Here is a 22,613-nt window from a genome sequence, read left to right as displayed (position 1 = left end):
GTCGCATTTAATGTTTGGGAGTGAGATTAGACAGGTGAGGTGAAAGGGCAAGGCAATTTGGCTAAAAAAAAGGAGAATGTAACCGTCAATTCGATTTCCAGTTTAGAGGGCGTGCAATCGTGTCACGCAAATCGAGGAAGATTGGATAAGGATCTTCCTGAAAAGTAACCGTTGAGAAAACTGTTTCGCCTTATTACCTTTTGGTATTCCGGAAGAGTTGTTCCGAACAGTGCATGATCCGGAGGGTAAAAGTTGTGTTCCGGAACATATATGATTGACAAAAAAAATTTCCGAATCAAATTTTGAGAATTCCGGAGCATTTTTGAAAATTCCGGAGCACTTTTGAAAATTCCGGAGCACATTTGAAAATCCGGAGCAAATTTGAAAATCCGGAGCACTTTTAAAATTCCGGAGCAAATTTGAAAATTCCGGAGCATTTTTGAAAATTTCGGAGCAAATTTGAAAATCCGGAGCAAATTTGAAAATCCGGAGCACTTTTAAAATTCCGGAGCAAATTTGAAAATTCCGGAGCATTTTGGAATTCTGGAGCATTTTGAAATTCCGGAGCATTTTGAAAATTCCCTTTCCGGAATTCCTTTCTGAAGTGAGTTCCAAAATAAAGATTGGGATGATGGTTGATCTTGATAGTCGTGATGAAGAGAATGAACTGTACAGCTTAAAAACTCAAGGGATAATTAGTAATAGAGACAGGTAAAATGATCCTATGTATTTAGAGGGAAAATAGTTCCGAAGCAAAAATAATTGAGTTCAGATCAAAATTTTCTTCTGAATACTTCTATCAAAGAGAACATATCTCCTGAAAGAATTGAGGATCAGGCATCATCATACCCATTTTGTTCAGAAAACCATTAAATTTGGTTTCGTCTAATGCCTTAGTAAAAACATCAGCAATTTCATCGTCAGATGGAACAAAAATAAGTTCAATGTTGCCATTTAGAACATGATCTTTAATAAAATGGTATCGGATGTCAATGTGCTTCGTCATAGAGTGCTGAATTGGATTGTGAGAGATTACAATGGCACTTTGAGACTCACAGTAGATAGGAATGCTTTGAAATCGGTAACCATAATCCAAGAGTTGAGATTTCATCCAAAGAACTTGAGAGGTACAGCTGGCAGCAGCAATGTATTCAACTTCAGCTGTGGAGAGAGCAATGCAGTTCTGTTTCTTGGATGACCAACTGACTAATTGACCACCTAGGAATTGACATCCTCCTGATGTACTTTTCCTATCGAGTTGAAGACCACCATAGTTTGAATCAGAGTAAGCTTGCAGAAGGAAACTTTCATTTGTTGGATACCAGATTCCGAGGCTCTTTGTACCATTGAGGTATCGGAATATTTGTTTCACAGCCAGAAGATGAGACATCTTCGGATTGACTTGAAATCTGGCATATAAACATGTTGAGAACATAATATCCGGGCGACTTGCAGTGAGATAGAGTAAGGATCCAATCATTCCACGATACTTCTTTTCATCAACGGAAACACTCGAAGGGTCGACACAGATTTTGTGTCCGAAGCCCATAGGTACCTTGGCTGAGGCACAGGTGTCCATTGAGTATTTCTTGAGAAGTTCAGAAATATACTTCTCTTGGTGAATGAAAATACCTTTGTTAGTCTGTTTGACTTGAAGGCCAAGAAAGAAGCTTAATTCTTGATTCATGCTCATTTGGAATCGACTGACCATAAGTTTGGCAAAATCAGCAACCATAGATGAATCCGTAGATCCAAAAATGATGTCGCCCACATAAATTTGTACCAGCATGAGATGTTTTCCATTTGATCTTCAGAATAGAGTGGGATCAAGTATTCCTCTTTGAAAACCTGAGCGTTTGAGAAAATCGGTGAGAGTCTCGTACCAAGCCCGAGGAGCTTGCTTGAGTCCGTAGACAACCTTTCGGAGTTTATAACAGTAGTTTGGAAAGGAAAGATTAATAAATCCGGGGGGGCTGTTGAAGATATACTTCAGTGTCAAGTTCACCATTAAGAAAGGCACTCTTAACATCAATTTGTCAAACTTTGAAGCCTTTGTGAGCAACATAAGCAAGAAAGATTCTGATAGCTTCAAGTCGTGCAACAGGAGCAAATGACTCATCGTAGTCAAGACCTTCAATTTGAGTGAAACCTTTAGCTACCAATCTTGCCTTATTGTGGATGATAACTCCTACATCGTCTAGCTTGTTGCGAAATACCCATCTTGTACCGACAATTGGGTGATGTTGAGGAGGAGGTACGAGAGTCCAGACTTCATTTCGGTCAAATTCTGCTAGTTCTTCTTGCATGGCTGTAATTCAATCAGCATGCTCTAATGCTTCATTGATGGATTTGGGTTCAACCATGGATATGAATGCTGAAAAATGACATTCATTTCGGATGTTGATAGCTGAGCGAGTTTGTACACCAACATTCGGATTGCCTATCACTTGGTTCGGAGGATGATCCTTCGTCCAAACATGCAATCGAGGGAGTTCTTGTGTAGCCGAAGATCCTACATCAACAGTGGAATTGATATGCTCCCCCTGAATGATTTTAATATTGGGATGATGCTCCCCCTGAACTTCTGAACCGGAGAGGTTGACATCATCATCAGAAGGAAACTCAAAGACATTTTCGTTTTCATCACAATTGAGAGGATTAGAGTCATCGAAATCGGCAGCTGCATCTTGGAAGCCATCCACATTTGATTCAAGAAAGGGATTTGCATTATTCTCCCCCTTAACCTGAGAAGGTTGAAACGGTTCGGAATCAAATGGAGGGAGGCTCAGAAGTGGACCAGAGAGGTTGTGAGAAACTGGGGCTTCCGAAGGAGGAATTGGAATTAGAGATAGTCTTGATCGAGATTCTGAATCAAGAGCGGTTTCGGAAGGACCAAAGAGGGTTTCAAAGTCAACCTCAAGAATGGTTTGAGGGTTCGGACATCCTGGCGGAGGAGCATCAGACTCCATGATGTGAGTTGTGATGTGAGTGGGGCCAGAATTCCGAACGAAGTTGTCATCAAAGGTAATATCAAAACTTTCTTCCAGAACACGAGTTCTTCGGTTGAGAACTCTGTAAGCCTTTGATTTGGAAGAGTACCCAAGAAAGATGGATTCATAAGCTTTAGGTTGGAACATTGTAAGCTGATCACGGTTGTTTTTGATGAAGCATCTACATCCGAAGACATGCAAGAATGAGATTGTTGGCTTTCGACCATTCATTGCTTCGTATGGTGTCATGTTGAGGCGTCGATTGATGATACTTTGATTTTGAGTGAAGCAGGCAGTGGATACAGCTTCAGCCCAAAGATAGAGTGGTAAGTTTGCATAGTTCAGCATTGATCGAGCGGCTTCAACAAATGTTCTATTGCGTCTTTCAACTACACTGTTTTGTTGTGGAGTGTAGGGAGCTGAGAAGTTGTGATCAATTCCTTTTTCTGTGAGAAATTTCTCAATGGTGGAATTAACAAATTCCGAACCATTATCACTTCAGATTCTCCTGACTGGGAGTTTGATAAGAACTTCTATTCCTTTGATAAAATTGATGAGCTCAGAGGCTGTTTCCGATTTCAGCCTTAGGAAGAAAACCCAGGTGAACCTTGTAAAGTCATCAACAATCACTAGAATGTATTTCTTATGATGAAAACTTTCTACAGTGGATGGTCCACAAAGATCAATGTGTAGAAGTTCCAATGGTTCCGAGATGGACTTTTCTATGATAACGGGATGACCCTTCTTCGATTGCTTACCAGACTCACACGCAACACATACATGATCATTTTCGAACTTGAGAAGAGGTAAACCTCTTACCATTTCGCCTGATACAAGATCATTCATGTACCGAAAGTTCAGATGAGCGAGCCTTCGGTGCCATAACCAAATGACGTCAGGAACAGCTTTGGAGAGAAGGCAAAGTTGCGGTTTGCCAATAATCATGTTGATGTCAAGCGGGTACATGTTCTTGTTGCGAAGTGACTTTATCAAACATTCTTTTCGGTCTTCAGTCATCACATAGCTATACTTTTTCCAAAATTCCACACGTCGACTTGAGTCAGTGAGCTGAGCAACACTAATCAAATTATGTTTCAAATCAGCTACACAAGCAACATGTGAAATAGAGAAGTTTCCATTGGTGAGAGTTCCATAACCACAAATTTGAGAATTGGAGTTGTTGCGATATGTCACGTAACCAGCATTTGGAGAAAGCTTTAAATCTCGCAGAAAATCCTTCTGCCCCGTCATGTGCATGGAGCAAGCACTATCAATATACCATATTGTTTCTTGCTCGGAAGCACAAAGTGCCTGCAAAATTAGTGAGCAATGGAGTTTTTAGGCTCCGAGTTAGACTTTGGGACGTAGGCATGGGCTTTGGACTTTGATTGTGACTTAGGAATAGCTTTATGTTTCTGAGTGATATTACTGGAATTCTTTGGAAACAGACAGAATGCTAATGTCTTTTCATCTATCCAGTAGTCATATTCAACTACTGGTGGGTTTGGAGCTGACTTCTCCGGACCTTTGGTAACCGAAGAATTGACAATTTTTGTTACCTCTGGGATTGTTGTTTTGTTAACAGATGTTTTGATTTTCCACACAAGATTTTTGTTTGAATATTTTGAACCAGTGGTTTTTGTACTTGTGGATTTGTTTGATGACACATTGTTTCTCGGTTTAAAAATTGTGCCATCAGATTTTGCAATAAAGACAGATGAAACATTTCGAGGTGCCGGCGAAGTATTTCGGATGGTTTTGACATTGACATTAACATGAGCTTGAGGTGATTTGGAGTTAAGGACTTCCTTAGGTTCCAGACGAACAAGAGGTTCGGAAGGTCTTTTTAGGATCCTAGTGGGAACAAAAGAATTTTGACTATGAGTGGAGACATGAGAATTCCGGGATGAATTTGGTTTAGAGTTAGCAAGGAACCTGGAATTTTGTCTAGTCTTAACTTCCTTTTTGTAAGCATTTCTAGCTTCTACCTTGGGATCTACAACATCTTTCCTATTCAACATTGGTTTTCTCTTAGGATGAGGAGAGGATCTAGAAGTTTGTCCTTTGGATGGATTTGTAAACTCAGGAGTAATGGGAACCAATTTGGTCTTTGAAAGAACTAAGGAGTCCGATTCACATGAATCAGAGGACACATGGCTTGAGACTTCAACTTTATCATCTGAAGATGCCCATACAAATTTCGAGGCATTGATTTCAGTTGTTTCCAGAATAATTTCCTCAATCACACAGTTGTTTACGTGATTACTTTTAGGAACATAGTCTATACAATTTGGAAGACTATAATTATATTTCGTGGTCCGATTCAGGTCCAGGTTTATCAGAGGCGGAAGAGGCGTGGAATCAGGACACTTGACAACTATTGGATGGAACTCAGGAATTAGGGACTCAAAAGGTCTTTTAGCCTCCAGAACGGGTGACAAGGGAGAAACAGGGGTGTCCGGATATTTGATGTTCGGAACTTCTCCCATGAATGTCAAATTTTGCAATTCCTTCAGGGGACTAACAATTGGTTTCGGAAACTCGCTTCCGAGACCAGGAGCGTTGGACCATGGATGACGAAAATTATGAGTCATCCGAATGTCAGCTTCAAGCATGTCTACAGAGTTATGCAAAGCATCTATTTTAGCATTGAGACGTTTGTTATCCGAAATCAAAATATTTCGTTCAGAATAAGTGATTTCACATTTATCTTTCAAAATGATACATTCATCTTTTGACATTACAAGTTCATGTTCTAGAGACTCGATTTTCAATTTCTTATCCTCAAAACGTAATCTAAGACGAATTAGTTCACAGTCCTTCTTCTCACTGGCTTCTATGGCAGACTCATAGGCTTTATAGATGGTGTTCATATCTGTTTGGATCTGGGTCAGATAAGGTTCACATAAAGTCAAATCAAAATTATTATCAGAGATCATGGATTCTAACTGCTGAACGATGCTTCGACCTGGTAGATCGTTAATGTCCATGTAGCAGTAGTGAGGTTCAGCAACATCATCTTCATCTTCGGACCCAGAAGACCAATAACCTTCATCACATTCAACTGTTTGTCTTGCCATCAAACACATGTTTCTTCCAGTCACCAAATCTTCATCATCTCCGGATGACCAATATCTTTCGACATCTCTTCAGCCATTTCTTGTACTCTTCGTACATAATAAGCTGAGTCCTTGACTTTTGGTTTTTGTGGAGCATCAGCTAGACAATCTTTGGCAAAGTGGTTAGCATGACCACATTTATGACACAAGATCTTTGGTTTGTCTGATTTGGAATTTTGAGAAGATTCCGGAGTGGAGTTTGGTTTAGTGAGGTTAGGCTTGTATGCAGGAGGATTTTCAGAGGTTTGTTTTGGTTCCGGAGTGGAATATGGTTGAGGATGGGTTTGGTGAGGAGCATTGAATCTGTTTTGGTATGGTTTGTAAGAGGGATTGAAAGGACGTTTGTATTTCATTGAGAGTATGGCAAACTCTTGTTGGAAACGGAGTTCGGAATCCAAGGTTTCGGAATCATCGTCAGGGTAGATGTGTGTGGGTAAGGAGGTTAAGGATGACTGAGTTAATGGAATAGTGGGTTTGTAAGGTTCCGGAGCAGGTGAGTTCGTAATGGTTGATTCAAAAGAACTGACGAGAGCAAGTGGTCCTCCGGAAAGTTCTAATATGGTTTCAGCAACGTTTGATTCATGTCCTTAAAGTTCATCAAAATTTTGATAGAGTTTCAATTTTTTTAAAGAACCATTGCTTTGAAGGCAGGATTTTACATTTCCCCATCCTTTACCAAGGCTGTTAATGAACTTGAGATTATACTCGAGAGGAGTTCGAACAATCCCATGAGCAGTCATGTTATTCACAACGATTCGATATCGGTTGGAGGCTGAGGCTACAGATTCACCTGGAGTAGTGGTGAAGGTGTCAAAGTCATTGACAACCGAGGTGAGGCGCTTGTCCTTCATATTTTTGGAACCTTCAATCAGATCCTAAAGAGTGTCCCAAATTTCTTTGGCTGATTTGCATAGCTTGATGTGCTCAAAGAGTGATGGAGGAACACCAAACACCATTTCTGAGAAGGCAACTTGATCTGTCACACCCTAAAACCAGAACGGCGGAAACGTTCTGGGGTGGAGGACGTCATGCCAACTATCACAACATATGAAATATAGTCAATCAAGTACAACAACGATTGCATTAATAGTAATAATTTTACATAGGTTACATTTAGCAACAACATCAAAAGTAAATATAGAAGATAACATAAGATGCAGCTCGGTACAAGGCTGTCTTCACAAAAGCTCCCGGAGTGTACCTGTCTACTGACGACCTGAGAATACAAGTTATTTTGAAAGAGAGTATCGGCATTTTAATGCTGGTGAGTTCATAAGTATTTTAATGACATTGATATAAATACATGTTATTCATCGAAATAGTCTCATTTAAGGATGGTGATTAAAGTTTACAGAGTATTAGAATTTCCCTCAGAAAATCCTATATTTTCTAATAAAAGTAGCTTTCTACCAAAACTCGACTGTTTTATGTTTTAAGGAGTATTTTCCCTCAAAAGTATCTTATCATTATCAAAATATAGTTTATACTTTAATGAATATGTGAGAAGATCACAAGCAAAAGTAATAGGGAAAATAATGCTTTACGTCAGCAATGATGTTGCCGTTTATAAAGAAATAAAATACAGACTCCAGGTAGTATTAAATGAACAATACCTCTCGGAGAGTCTAAATGAATGAAATGTAGACTCCAGGTGGTATTAAATGAACAATACACCTCGGAGAGTCTAATGAATGAAATGCAGACTCCAGGTGGTATTAAATGAACAATACACCTCGGAGAGTCTAGAATAGCCTTTAATCATAAGTAGGTTAGTTTAAAGGTTTAAAATGTGGCCTAGTGTATAACTAGGAAAATATATTATGAGGGTTTTATATGTAGAACAATACCGTGATAACACTTATTACGTTAAAGCCATGAATTATAAGGTAAATGTAAAGATACTCGTAACCATACTGATTGACGGATGTAAACACGACGACCTGCTGGCGTCGAAATGAATGTGACATTTGTCACCCCTTGGCTTGGTCGGTCGGGACTGTAGCTAGCAGTCAGGATGTGGGATGGTCTGTCCCGTATAGATCTATACACACAATGCCCGCTCTCCCTCCAGGAGACTCTGGTTACCACTCGACAACGGTGAAATCCACGTCATGAGGATGTATCTCGTGTTTTGATTTCTATATACCTTTCTTTTCACTAAAAGTATAAGTTTTTAGAATATAGATATAACTAAGTTCTCCTTCATGAAAGTTATGGTTGGTTTCTAAACTATACCTATTATAGTTTACTTGAGAGGTTATCTAGGTACCTTTGCTACCCAAAGGTGTTGAACTGGAGTAAGAATTTTAATATCTAACCAGATATCCATAATATATAACTAGGACTTCAACGACACTCGGACAGATAACTGGATGCTCTAAGTCCACAACCAAACAAGGAACAGGAAATAAAGCGGGCTATAAGGCCTAAGTCCTTCAAACCCTACTTATATAACTATATCTATATAGACATGAATCTAACAAGAGTATAAGTTTAAAAGACTTTCATAAAAGTTTAGTAAATTAAAAAGAGATTTTTGTATTTTAAAAGAGACTTGAAAACAAGATTTGAAAACCTTTAGCTGAATAAAACAGTTTAACATGCAAAAATCTATTTGCCTGACGGTTATTAATCACATGTGATTGATATAATAACTTGTCAGTTCAACTTGTATTCCCCCCCATAAACGCATTTAAAATCATTTCAAAGGTTGATTAAGGGGTATGAACTCACCTGTAGTGGGTGATTCGGATGGACGGATGGTATAGGATGCTAAGTGTCAAGTGAGGACTTGAACACACACGCGGATCCTATTGAACATGTAATGATACATTTATGAATCTAATTAGTCAATTAACAACTAATTTAGCAAGTAAATACATCCTAATACATGGAAACACTTTGTTTCAAGTGCTAGGATTACTAAAGGGTTGCATCTAAAGAGAGTATGGCCTCACATTGGAGTTTACTCCCCATATGGTAGCACCATATGGGTTTACGGTTCTTGGACCATTTCTCCCATGAGTTTACGGCCGTAAACTTATGGTAATGGTACCATTGGGTGTTTTAAGGTCTTATACCACACAAGGAAGTAAGCTAAACTCGAATCCAAGGCTTAGGAAGTGACTGGGGCTCGAAATGGCCTTTCTTTGGAGTTTACGGTCCTTGGACCACTCCTTGGGAGTTTACGGTCGTAAACCCATGAGTTTACGGCCGTAAACTCTTGGTCACTTCTACATTTTCGTGTTTTGGGGTTTCTAGTTCATGCATGCAAGGTTCTAGTCCTTTATACAAGCCATAGAAGGTGTTAGGGGCATCAAAACACCACTTGGTGGTGTTTACGGTTCAAGGATATCCCTTGACCGTAAACCCAAGTGTTCTTGGGGGTTTTTGATGTTCTTCCATAGTTTAGCAAGTATACTAAGTAATTAACTAGTTAGGAGGAGTGCACTTACTTATAGGAAGCTTGTAAGAGTGTTTAAGGGCCAAAAACACTAGTGTGTGTTCTTGGTGTTCTTGGTGTTTTTGATGAACACTTGAAGATCTAAGAAAAGAGGAGATTTCCATGGATGAAATCGAGTATAAACACTAGATAAAGTGTTATATGAACGAACCAAGGAAGGAAATACTTACATTTTTGGAGGATTTGAAGAAATGTGATATGATACTTGAGAGAGAATCTTGGGTGTTCTTGAGTTAGGAAGTGAAAAGTGAAAGAATGAAGGGTAAACTCATGCTATATGCATGAGTTCATGGTCAAAGGGAGTTTACGGCCCAAACTCCCCTTGTTTGGCCGTAAACACCTAGTTAAGGTGTTAATTGTTTATTTGTTACACAACACTCCTAACGGATACTTCAATTTATTTGTTCGTTTGACGAAAAATTAAAATAAAACACCCAAACAAACTTAAAACCGGCCAAAAATGTACTGGGATGAATTTGACTATTATTAGATGTGCTTGACTGCGGAGTTTATACAAAATGAAAATTTCGGGTTGTCACATCATCCCCCCGTTAGAGGGAATTTCGTCCTGAAATTAGAGTTCAATCACACGCGCAGTTACAGTTTAGCGAAGCAAAAGATGAAGATACTTTAGTTCCATCTGGTCCTCTCGTTCCCAAGTGAATTCAGGTCTTCGCTCGGCGTTCCAGCGAACCTTCACTATCGTGATACGGCTTTGCTTTGTTCGCTTGACCTCTCGGTCCATGATCTCTACAGGTTCCTACACGGAGTTGGGGCTCTCATTGATTTCGATCTCAATGAGTGGGATTTCGAGTGTCACGTCGGACAAGCACTTTTTCAAGTTTGAGACGTGGATGGATTTGGGTGGAATTTATGAAATCCTTAAGTAGTTGAGGTCTGACGGAGGTTGGACCAGTTCTTATCAAGGATCTCGGATGGTCCTAAATTCTTGGGAAGATAGAACGTTTCAGTACTTAGAACATAATGTACTTCCATGGTTAGAGCATCACTTGGCGTGATCGCCATTTTGAAGTTCCAAAAGTTCTCTCTTACTGGGAGTGTAGTCGTCTTGATGGGTTCTCAGAAGGCTCAGGTTGTTTTCGGATTCATATCTCGTAATGATTGGCTTTCGGAGGTTTTCTGGATCATTGGAAGTGTTTACTATATGCTGGCACCTATTGGTTACGTGGCATCTATCTCGACCTAGTGCAACATGGACCTGCACTTCTGACTCTCGAGGTGTTCCTAACGGAACATCTCAAGGTTAGTATGATATAGGGTTTTACCAGGCGATGCTTAGAAAATTTCAATTTTCATCATCGTCTAATAGATGCTTTCACAGCATGATCCCTAATCGGAGAGAATTATTCTCTCACTTGATTCGCTGTTTCGTGGATAGCAGTCTCTGATCGGGGCTAGCTTCGCCCTTAGAGATTCTCTGAAGTGATTGACTATTTCAGGAGGTGGTTCTACTATCTCCTTAGAGATAGTATTCTTTGGGAAACCTAATAGTCTAACAAATCTCTATGACATGCTCCACTCTCCATTGTGTCTGCTCCCTCCAGTTTGCAGGAAGCGTGGGTTCTTGCATAACCCTTCGACTAACACCTAAACTGGCGTTGCGTCCATATTTCCCTTATGACTTGCGTTATAAAGCTTGACGCAAATTACCGTCTACTTTGCTCAAGTATTATGTCGCGGAGGTAATCATGTGGTTCTCAGCATTCTAGTATTAACTATGGAGAATGCGATCTATCGTCCATAGGGCGCTGGTGACTTTTCTCGCATGAGGGGGGCACTATCTCATCCGTTTACCGTCCTAGGCACTTATCGTCTGTATCTGGATGGACGAAGTGCCTGAGTAGTGCGAGTATCCCTTGCAACTACTCTTCCGGTGTTACTGAGTTTCTCTATCTAGATTAAATCTAGATAGAAATGGATTCTGCTATCCAGAATCTCTAATTTCTTCATCCATTCTTCTCAGAGTTTAAAGCAATCTGTCACAGCTTTTCAGGTTTCTTGGCTCACTGCCGAGGTGTTTAATTTGCGGATTTAAGCGTGAATGGATGGTCGTAGTCAATGCCTTTGACTCTTACGACTTGAGTTACTTTTTCCTAACTGAGAGTGTCAGCTACTATGTAGACTTAACCGGGATGACAACAAATTTTGAATTTGTAGTCATGTTAGTAGCTCAACCCACAATGGTTCTTTTGAATTCGGCTCCTTCCCTATGGGATAGAATAAAGGGTCTTATTATAAGGTTCGTGGTAGACCTCATACTCGGCTCAATCACTATTACTCCGTGTATGCAAGTCGTATATAATTAAGATTGTCGGGATGTTCAGATGTGTGGCCCCACCCCAAACCCACAACCAAACAAGGAACATGGAGTAGGGAGGAAGCACCCATCTTAAATCTTATCGATCTAAATTATATACCACCCTAATGCATATACTCAGTAGTAGTAAGTTAATGTCTTGAGTTCTTTCTCTTGATTCACGAACCTGGTTGTGCGGTGCAAATGGTCTTTCTGGGGGATCTACTGAGTAGGCCTCGAGCGGTTATTGTCTTCCGGAATATCTATAGTGCCTTTCACTTTAGGTTTTAAAGTCTAACGGGGTTGGTTAACAGCGCGTGGTACCCCTCTCCTGGGTACTTCTGAAGGTTGGATGAAAGAGACGACTGACGGTTCGCATTAGGTTTTCTTATTAGGTTCGAAAGAACCTTTATTTGACGCTTAGGATAAGGTAAAAGTCCTTTTTACAGAGCACTAGGAATTTTCACATGGTCGCATCAATTCGAACCATGGCTGACGGTAGTGTCGAAATTAGCAAACATCGACAAGATATAGAATGAAGATTGATAGGACCATGTGCTGAACAGGGCATACAAGTTCCTAGCATCTCGGGCTTCGTCCACGGTATTACTATCGTGGATACTTGGACCGACATGAGTGACGCTGAACTCTAGGGGTCCTGATGTTTTGGAATAATGTACTTTTCATGAATGGATTCCTCACGAGGCCTCTCTATAACCGCCTAGTATACACTAGTCATGTATAATTAAGATTAAAAGGACTGTTAACTGAGCGACTCCGCCCTAAATCCACAACCAAACAAGGAACAGGAGATAAGGCAGCATCACTCACTCGAGGTCTATCAATCTTAATTATAAATGGCCTTAACGTATATACTAAGCCATCATAGCTTTACCTGATGGGTTTTCAAGTTTTATAACAGTGCTGCGACTTTCGCCTTAACGAGGGAGTAATTACAATTAGAATTGATTAATTAAAGTTTTCGGTTAGCTACTTAGGATTGAGAAACGTACCAACATTCTACCGGGCTCCTTGATGTTCCTTTAGGCACTAGGGTTAAACTCCTCCTGCGCCCTTGTCATTTCTTTCAGTTGGGCAGTCCCTCTTGAAGTGCCCAATTTCACCACATAGGTGGCGTATTGGACTGGTCCCAACATTGGTGGTTGATGTAATAAAATCAACCGGAGTTCTGCAGTTGCGAGCGGTATGCCCCTTCATGTTTCACCTAACACAAAGGAGTTCTCGACAGACTCCATAATGATGGTAGTCACACTTGCTGCAGGGGGGAAGGTTTCCTAGGTATGGTCTTCTTGGTGTCGAGGCAGAAGGGTTGACAGAGGCATTGACCACTTCAGCTCGTTGTTCTTCGGAAGGTCCTTGAGTTGAGGTACTTCCCTCCTCGTTCTCAAACTTCCTCTTCAGTGGGTTAGGTTGGAGTTCTTGGGTGGCTTTACACACCGGTGCTGGTTGCTGCTGTCCATTGCTATGATCGGGATTCCCGATAAGGCTCCTGCTAACATTGGCATTGTTAGCGTTCAGGTGAGCCATGACAGCTGCTACGGCTGCTGAAACTGCAGCTTGAAACGTAGCTTCATCGATTTGAAGAATCGGTGTCTTATCAGCGGGTTGGTTACGTTTCTTTGGAGGCATGGTTTTTCCTACACGAAAAGGAACACAAGCTGATGAGAAACGATGGTTAACCCTAGACGTATCTTTCTTCACTATGATAGGCATAAATTTTTCCCGCGCCTTGATTTATGGTTATATGAGCGTCGACCTACGTCCTTATGATGCAGTCTGGGTAACAGAGTAGGAGTAAGTGTATCGGAAAGCCATAAAATGGGTGTCATTCCTACTAAGTTATCTTTATATTGGAGAGGTTCACTCTCCGGCTTTGAAAAAAATTTGAGAGAAGTTCGGAATGAAGATTACGGAAGAAAATGCTCATGAAAACTTATGGCTAAACACTCTCAATCGAGGTCTTGTGATCCGATCTATTTATATTAATCGCGACGGGAAAGAAGATTTGCCTAGCACATAGTGTGAGTAGTGTAATCACTAACTCACTAAATTGTATTATTTTATGGATTAATAATGTGACGTTAAAGAGGTAGAAACACTTCTCGGGTTCCATGCATTGGCTCCCTCTGTCCACCTCTTATCCCTGACTGGAACAAGCGTTGGTTTCCTCCGGGTATCTATATAGGGTTCTCTGCTCTCGTAGACATATTGAATTTCTGCTCCGCCTTACTTCTGATTCTGATTTTGAGTGTCATCTCTTCATAATGGATGACTGGAATCTCAGAAGTTCAGGCGAATTCCCCACCGATGTCCCTAAAAGGTATAGGCACATGGTGATTTCAATAGCCTCATCACTGTTCGTTTACTTCCTACTTGGAAATCTTTCTCAATGAACCTCTTCTGGGTCTTTATCGACTCCTCTTCTGATTACTGAAGTGGATAAGGTTTCCTAAAGGGGTTTGTGCGAGAATGGGAATGTCTAAAGAATCTTAAGAGATTATTAAAACATTTTACTGGGTGATCCATATCGAGTCCGGCTACAATTACATAGTGTACACAAATCATATATAACTTAGATCTGATAGGCCTTCGAATATGTGATACTACCCTATATCCACATCCAAACAAGGAAAAGGAAGTAGAGCGAAACCACATATTCTTAGCCTATGAGATCCTCACTATACATAACCTTGGGAGTATACACTCTGTAATCATAGGTCTATCAATAAGGATCTCTTTTAGTTTTCATGCAAGGTTATTTATGGTTCCTAAAATACCCCTATGGTATTTTAATTACATGTTTGATTCTTAACTTCTGAACATACTTTTGGGTTTATTGTGAGTCTTTAAGTATCCTAAAATACTCCTATAGTATTTTAAACTTTATGTTTGGCTCTAGCATTCCTATTTGGTAAGTTTCAGATTCATTGCAACACCCCATCACCCCCAAGCACACGTTAGTCGCATCTCGAATAAATGTAGTTGATCAGGTTACATTTATTCCAGCTTACGATTACATAACTACCTAGGTTTGACGGTAATGCTCAACATCCAAAGACTTTTATTCTTATTCTTCTTGTGATACTTGTTTGGGTTTTTATATTCTGGATGTTCTTATACTTTTGTAAAATATGGTTATATTTTAAAATATAATTCTTGGTCAGAGTGTTTTTATCCCATTGTATTTATAGGTTGTATATCTTTTATGATTTGATATACTGAGCCCACTATAAACAATGCTCTGATACCAATCTATCACACCCCAAAACAAGAACGGCAGAAACGTTCTGGGGTGGAGGACGTCATGTCAAGTATCACAACATATGCAGTATAATAAATCAAGTACAACAACCATTGCATTAATAGTAATAATTTTACATAGGTTACATTTAGCAACAACATCAAAAGTAAATATAGAAGATAACATAAGATGCAGCTCGGTACAAGGCTGTCTTCACAAAAGCTCCCGGAGTGTACCTGTCTACCGACGACCTGAGAATACAAGTTATTTTGGAAGAGAGTATCAACATTTTTATGCTGGTGAGTTCATAAGTATTTTAATGACATTGATATAAATACATGTTATTCATCGAAATAGTCTCATTTAAGGATGGTGATTAAAGTTTACAGAGTATTAGAATTTCCCTCAGAAAATCCTATATTTTCTAATAAAAGTAGTTTTCTACCAAAACTCGACTGTTTTATGTTTTAAGGAGTATTTTCCCTCAAAAGTATCTTATCATTATCAAAATATAGTTTATACTTTAATGAATATGTGAGAAGATCACAAGCAAAAGTAATAGGGAAAATAATGCTTTACTTCAACAATGATGTTGCCGTTTAAAAAGAAATAAAATACAGACTCCAGGTAGTATTAAATGAACAATACCCCTCGGAGAGTCTAAATGAATGAAATGTAGACTCCAGGTGGTATTAAATGAACAATACACCTCGGAGAGTCTAAATGAATGAAATGTAGACTCCAGGTGGTATTAAATGAACAATACACCTCGGAGAGTCTAGAATAGCCTTTAATCCTAAGTAGGTTAGTTTAAAGGTTTAAAATGTGGCCTAGTGTATAACTAGGAAAATATATTATGACTGTTTTATATGTAGAATAATACCGTGATAACACTTATTACCTTAAAGCCATGAATTATAAGGTAAATGTAAAGATACTCGTAACCATACTGATTGACGGATGTAAACACGACGACCTGCTGGCGTCGAAATGAATGTGACGTTTGTCACCCCTTGGCTTGGTCGGCCGGGACTGTAGCTAGCAGTCAGGATGTGGGATGGTCTGTCCCGTATAGATCTATACACACAATGCCCGCTCTCCCTCCAGGAGACTCTGGTTACCACTCGACAACGGTGAAATCCGCGTCATGAGGTTGTATCTCGTGTTTTGATTTCTATATACCTTTCTTTTCACTAAAAGTATAAGTTTTTAGAATATAGATATAACTAAGTTCTCCTTCATGAAAGTTATGGTTGGTTTCTAAACTATACCTATTATAGTTTACTTGAGAGGTTATCTAGGTACCTTTGCTACCCAAAGGTGTTGAACTGGAATAAGAATTTTAATATCTAACCACATATACATAATATATAACTAGGACTTCAACAACACTCGGAAAGATAACTGGATGCTCTAAGTCCACAACCAAACAAGGAACAGGAAATAAAGCGGGCTATCAGTCCTAAGTCCTTCAAACCCTACTTATATAACTATATCTATATAGACATGAATCTAACAAGAGTATAAGTTTAAAAGACTTTGATAAAATTTTAATAAATTAAAAAGAGATTTTTTTATTTTAAAAGAGACTTGAAAACAAGATTTGAAAACCTTTAGCTGAATAAAACAGTTTAACATGAAAAAATCTATTTGCCTGACGGTTATTAATCACATGTGATTGATATAATAACTTGTCAGTTCAACTTGTATTCCCCCCCCCCCCATAAAAGCATTTAAAATCATTTCAAAGGTTGATTAAGGGGTATGAACTCACCTGTAGTGGGTGATTCGGATGGACGGATGGTATAGGATGCTAAGTGTCAAGTGAGGACTTGAACACACACGCGGATCCTATTGAACATGTAATGATACATTTATGAATCTAATTAGTCAATTAACAACTAATTTAGCAACTAATTTCGATCTCGATGAGTGGGATTTCGAGAGTCACGTCGGACAAGCACTTTTTCAAGTTTGAGACGTGGGTGGATTTGGGTGGAATTTATGAAATCCTTAAGTAGTTGAGGTCTGACGGAGGTTGGACCAGTTCTTATCAAGGATCTCGGATGGTCCTAAATTCTTGGGAAGATAGAACGTTTCAGTACTTAGAACGTAATGTAGGGCCATTCTAACTTTCCAATGATCATATTCTTCCACAACTAGCAATGGGGCACGTGTAGGGCCACCCTCGCTATTTGCGATTTGCATTGAAATCATTTGCTGAGAATTTGAGACAGCCATTGAAGTCAAGATATCTTCAAGCTTAAGTGGTATATAGAAGAACTTTTATCCTTAACACAAAAATGGTTGAAATACCAAGGTAAATTCAAACCAATTATAATTTGTTCTTATGGATTCAAAGGACAACCACTCGAGCTCTGATACCAATTGTGAGAACAAGATCTATGCGCAGGGACAAGGTTTGAAAACTCAAACCTTGAGTGAATGCTTGAGATCAATGTCTGCTTCATAATGGATATTCAAGTCTAGACTGGAAAGACCAGTCAAGTCTTAGATGATCAGTTCAACAAATGATCAAGACATTAATTGAGAACAACTAGATAATGATCATGGTAAAGTTAATAAATGAAGAACAAGAAGAATGTTTTTAATGTGATAAGAGTAAATGCCAAAAGTAAGTGAAAGATCCGTAGTTGACTTGTATTGAAAGTTCCTATTTATAGGAGAGAATGTTACAACGAATTAACCCAGATGTTTACATAGGACCGGACAAAAGACACAATTCTGACATTCTGATTGTCCAAAATCAACTTTAGACTAAGTCCTATGAAACGTTACATCACATATAAGACAAAAGTAATAAATGCACTAAAGACAGAATGACTTCATTCCGGACAAGCATTTTTCCGGAGATGAAGGTTGATCCGGATCATCATACATTCCGGACTTCAGGATCAGCTCCGGAATGTGTTCCTCGTCAAAATACTTCACTCTCCTTTTCTCCAGCTCCGGACAAGTTCCGGATCACATTTCCTTTTAGAACCAACACACTTCGGAATATGTACTTAGGATTGCTAGAGGTTCACTTTCATGTTCCAACAAACATTACTCCTAACTTCATAATATGTAGGCAGTATAACAACTATAACTTGAAGTAAAACCAGGTTTTATCTTGACATAAAACCAATAATAGCAACATACTTTATAAATTAACATATAGAACTTCCGAATATAACTTCGGAACTATATCGCACACAACATATATATAGAATCCTAAGTATAACTCAAGATCTACATTAGTATAATAACATGCTAACAAGTTGATAATAGTTGTATATATTCAAAATATTATATTTAGAACAACTATACCCCGGTTATTATAATTGTCTATGTTGATACTAATATACTATCGTATAGACGTAATAGTAACGTATATACAATATTAAGCATGCGTTTTCCCCTGAAATATAAGAAAGTGGGGCCGTGAAACTCACCCTAGTAGCGTGATTTTATGTAATCTAAGCAGAAACGTTCAGCGTACGAGGTCGTCGGGGATCGGGATGCAAGATGGCTTCAACAAAGGAGAGAGAAGAAAGACGTTTAGGTGTAAGAATGGCTGAAGGCAGACCTACTATTTATAGGAAGGTTTTTGGCCTCTCACGTCGTGAGCCATATAGTCTCACGTCGTGAGCCATGACTGGTCACCCCGTAGACTTGCCATTTGCGTCCCTAGCTTCGGAAGGTGGCCATTTGACTCCTCACGTCGTGAGATATCCTTGCTCACGTCATGTGTTTGGATCTTATCCCCTCGTAGCCTCGTCACACACCTTCTAGATTTTGAGATGTGGCAAAATGACTCCTCACGTCGTGAGTTTTTGTGCTCACGTCGTGAGCTCAGTCAGATTAGGGTTTCTGACAGCTGAATCTTCGGAAGGTCGTAACTTTCACATACGAACTCTATTTTTGACGTTCTTTATATGCACGCGTAGGTATTTATAAGTACTAAAACTATATTTTAGACTCCAATAGGTAATTCTAAGTCTATTTTAAATTCCAATTATTATAGAGATTTATAGTGGTCAGTTTATCATAACTTCTTCATGCGAAGTCAGATTCAGACGTTCTCTATATTTTTGGAATCGTATGGACGTATACTTTGAGTTGTATCATAAAGAAAGTTCATATTTGTATTAGAATTTATCATGAACTACATAGCACTCTTATCACATTACTAGTTTAACAAAATCACATTACATGATTGGCATAATCACATGTGATTGACTATTGACCTATTTTGACTGGTGTTACACACTGTCCCCTTGGCTTATGAGTTCTCGCTCTTAGAAAACCCCTTTCCTCGCAAAAAAGACAACATTGTCACTCGGTCTATAGAAGAGATATCCAAAGGACTTCAGCGGTGTAACACCAGTCAAAATAGGTCAATACACAATCACATGTGATTATGCCAATCATGTAATGTGATTTTGTTAAACTAGTAATGTGATAAGAGTGATATGTAGTTCATGATAAATTCTAATACAAATATGAACTTTCTTTATGATATAACTCAAAGTATACGTCCATACGATTCCAAAAATATAGAGAACGTCTAAATCCGACTTCGCATGAAGAAGTTATGACAAACCGAACACTATAAATCTCTATAATAATAGGAATAAAATATAGACTTATAATTAGATATTGGAGTCTAAAAGATAGTTGTAGTACTCGTAAATACCTATGTGTGGATATAAAGAACGTCAAAAACGGAGTTCGTATGCAAAAGTTACGACCTTCCGAAGATACAGCTGTCAGAAACCCTAATCTGACTGAACTCACGAGGTGAGCATAGATATTAACGAGGTGAGGAGTCATTTATCCACATCTCGGAATCTAGACGGTGTGACGAGGCTGCGAGCGGATAAGATCCAAACTCACGACGTGAGCAGGGATTGATTCACGTCGTGAGGAGTCAAAGGGACACCATCCGAAGCTAAGGACGCAAATGGCAAGTCTACGAGATGATCATGCTTGACTCACGACGTGAGTCTTATAAAACTCACAACGTGAGGGTCCAAAATCCTTCCTATAAATAGTAGGTCCGACTTCAGCTATTCCTACACCTGAAGTTCTTCCCTTTCTCTCGTTTGCTGAAGCCCTCTTGCATCCCGAGCCCCGACGACCTCGTAACGCTGACCGTTTCTGCTTCGATTAGTATCAACGTAGATAGCTATAATAACAGGGATATAGTTGTTCTAAATGTAATATTTTGAATATATACAACTATATCAACTTGTTAGCATGTTATTATACTAATGTAGATCTTGAGTTATACTTATGATTCTATATATATGTTGTGTACGAAATAGTTATGAAGTTATATTCGGAAGTTCTATATGTTAATTTATAAAGTATGTTGCTATTATTGGTTTTATGATAAGATAAAACTTGGTATGCTATATGTTGTTATTGTTAGTTTTATGACAAGATAAAACTTTGTATGTTATATGTTGTTGTTGTTATTGGTTTTATGTCAAGATAAAACCTGGTTTTACTTTAAGTTATAGTTGTTATACTGCCTAAATGTTATGAAGTTAGGAATACTGTTTAAAAGCATAGTCTAGTACGGTGTTGTTCTCATGGAAATCATGAGTGTTGTTTCTCATGGAAATCATGAGTGTGTTATTTCTCATGGAAATCATGAGTGTGTTTTATCAGAGGTATTATGTCATAGCAACGGTTACAGGCACATGGTAGCAAATTGTTAGAAACATTATACTTTGTCGTATACAAGTATTAATGTGAAGTATAAGTTTCCCCCTACTTATACCTTAGGCTCAAGGAATGTTTAGGTATAACACTTAATTGATAAGTAAACTATTATACCTAATATACATACTAAATGTTGGTGAGTCAAAATGATACTTTCAAAACTATACTTTTGAACGTGGAAAATGTATTATTTTTATATGGAGTCAAAACCTGTGGACTCACCAACTTTATGTTGACGTATTTTAAAATGCATGTGTTTTCAGGAACTTGAAAAGCTGGTATGTATTCGAACAGGAAATGTTTTACTATTACCTTTCTATTCATTAAGAAGTATGCCATAGTCGGATATTATGTAATAGGCTCTAGAAAAACAGTTAAGTAACTTTCAATTATCAATAAAGGTATGTATTTTCTTTAGTACTGTTCAATGTATGTTATATAACTGTGATACGAAGAATGACGTTACACCACCCGGTGTTTCCGCCGATGGCTGGGGGTGTGACAGAATTGGTATTAGAGCTATTAACTATAGTGAACTAGTACTTTCTTAGGAAAGCATGTCTATAGTTTAGGGCTTACTCTATTAGGTTTAGGTATATCCCTTAGCCTACAATAAAAAGTATTATTAATTATTCTACCGAAGGACTACTTATGGGAGCGGTGACAAGGATAGACACGTCGATTTGGGTTGTTGGATTCCAGAACGGCTATATGCTAAAATGATCCTGCCCTTTCGACTGTCCTGACTGGCCGGGGCCTTATCAGGTAGACCTGAAGTAACAAACAATAGTTAAAGGGTGAATACAATAAATAAGAATATAGAGTCATATATAAAGACTCAGACCCACGATGAGAATACACCTTAATACCCGGAATGTTTTTGATCTCAAGGATTTAGATCAAATATTCCAACTAAAGTTTATATGTGCGTATATCCTATCACAATTAGGTGTAGGTGCGCAACTACATTTTATTATGATCAGATCATATGAACTATTTAATTTGGGTGTAATATTTGATAGACTAAACTGTTGGTGATCCAAAATGTATAGGAATTCGACATGGCACATTCAGGAGAACGGATAATCATCAAGGATACGGATGAAGAAGAGGAAGTTTCATTCCCCATGATGGTAGGTGATCCTTACTACCCTCTAAATCCAACCACCTTTCATCCAATACCATCTGACGATGGAGCACCTTTACCCTCCAACGAATGGGAAGAGTGTGAACTAATGGAAGAAAGCGAATTAATGGAGGAGACAGAATCGGTGGCATCATCTTTACCACTAATGAACACTCTTTACCGTTAAGTTCCAGAAGGAGCAAAAATGAAACGCATGACACGGAAATCCATACCGATATGGAAAAGGATTAAGAAGAATCAGAAGGCGACATCTTCAGGAAGTCATAGAGTTCAAGATGAACCTGCACGGATCGCACAAACCGCTGATAGGTGGGTGGTAGATGAAAGATCTGCTAAGATGTATGAGACTGGTCAATCATCTCGACCGCATCTCCCACATTCTTCTGAAGTTAACACTTTATCTCAATTGTTTGAGAAAAGTGTGAAAATTGAAGATAAGATGGAATTTGTCGAAGGAAGGGCTACTCATCTCTCTGGAAGAGTACGAAGGCTAGAAGGACAAAGGACACGAGATCAGGAATCGGTGATGGATGTCCATCATCGTATAAATTTCGCTTATAACGACATGATTACTCATGATGC

General features: G+C 38.8%; 1 pseudogene; it reads left to right on the top strand.

The window, feature by feature from the left end:
• The first annotated feature begins 631 nt into the window (after positions 1–631).
• The window catches only part of LOC145165074 (transcription factor bHLH27-like), a 33,899-nt pseudogene continuing 11,917 nt past the window's right edge, over positions 632–22,613 (top strand).

Source organism: Lactuca virosa, chromosome 3 (genome assembly GCF_052849685.1).
Source record: "Lactuca virosa cultivar CGN04683 chromosome 3, Lactuca_virosa_CGN04683_v6, whole genome shotgun sequence".
In the NCBI taxonomy this organism is placed as follows: Eukaryota; Viridiplantae; Streptophyta; class Magnoliopsida; order Asterales; family Asteraceae; genus Lactuca; species Lactuca virosa.
The sequence above is the reverse complement of the archived record's forward strand: the minus strand, read 5'-3'. Positions and strand labels throughout refer to the sequence as shown.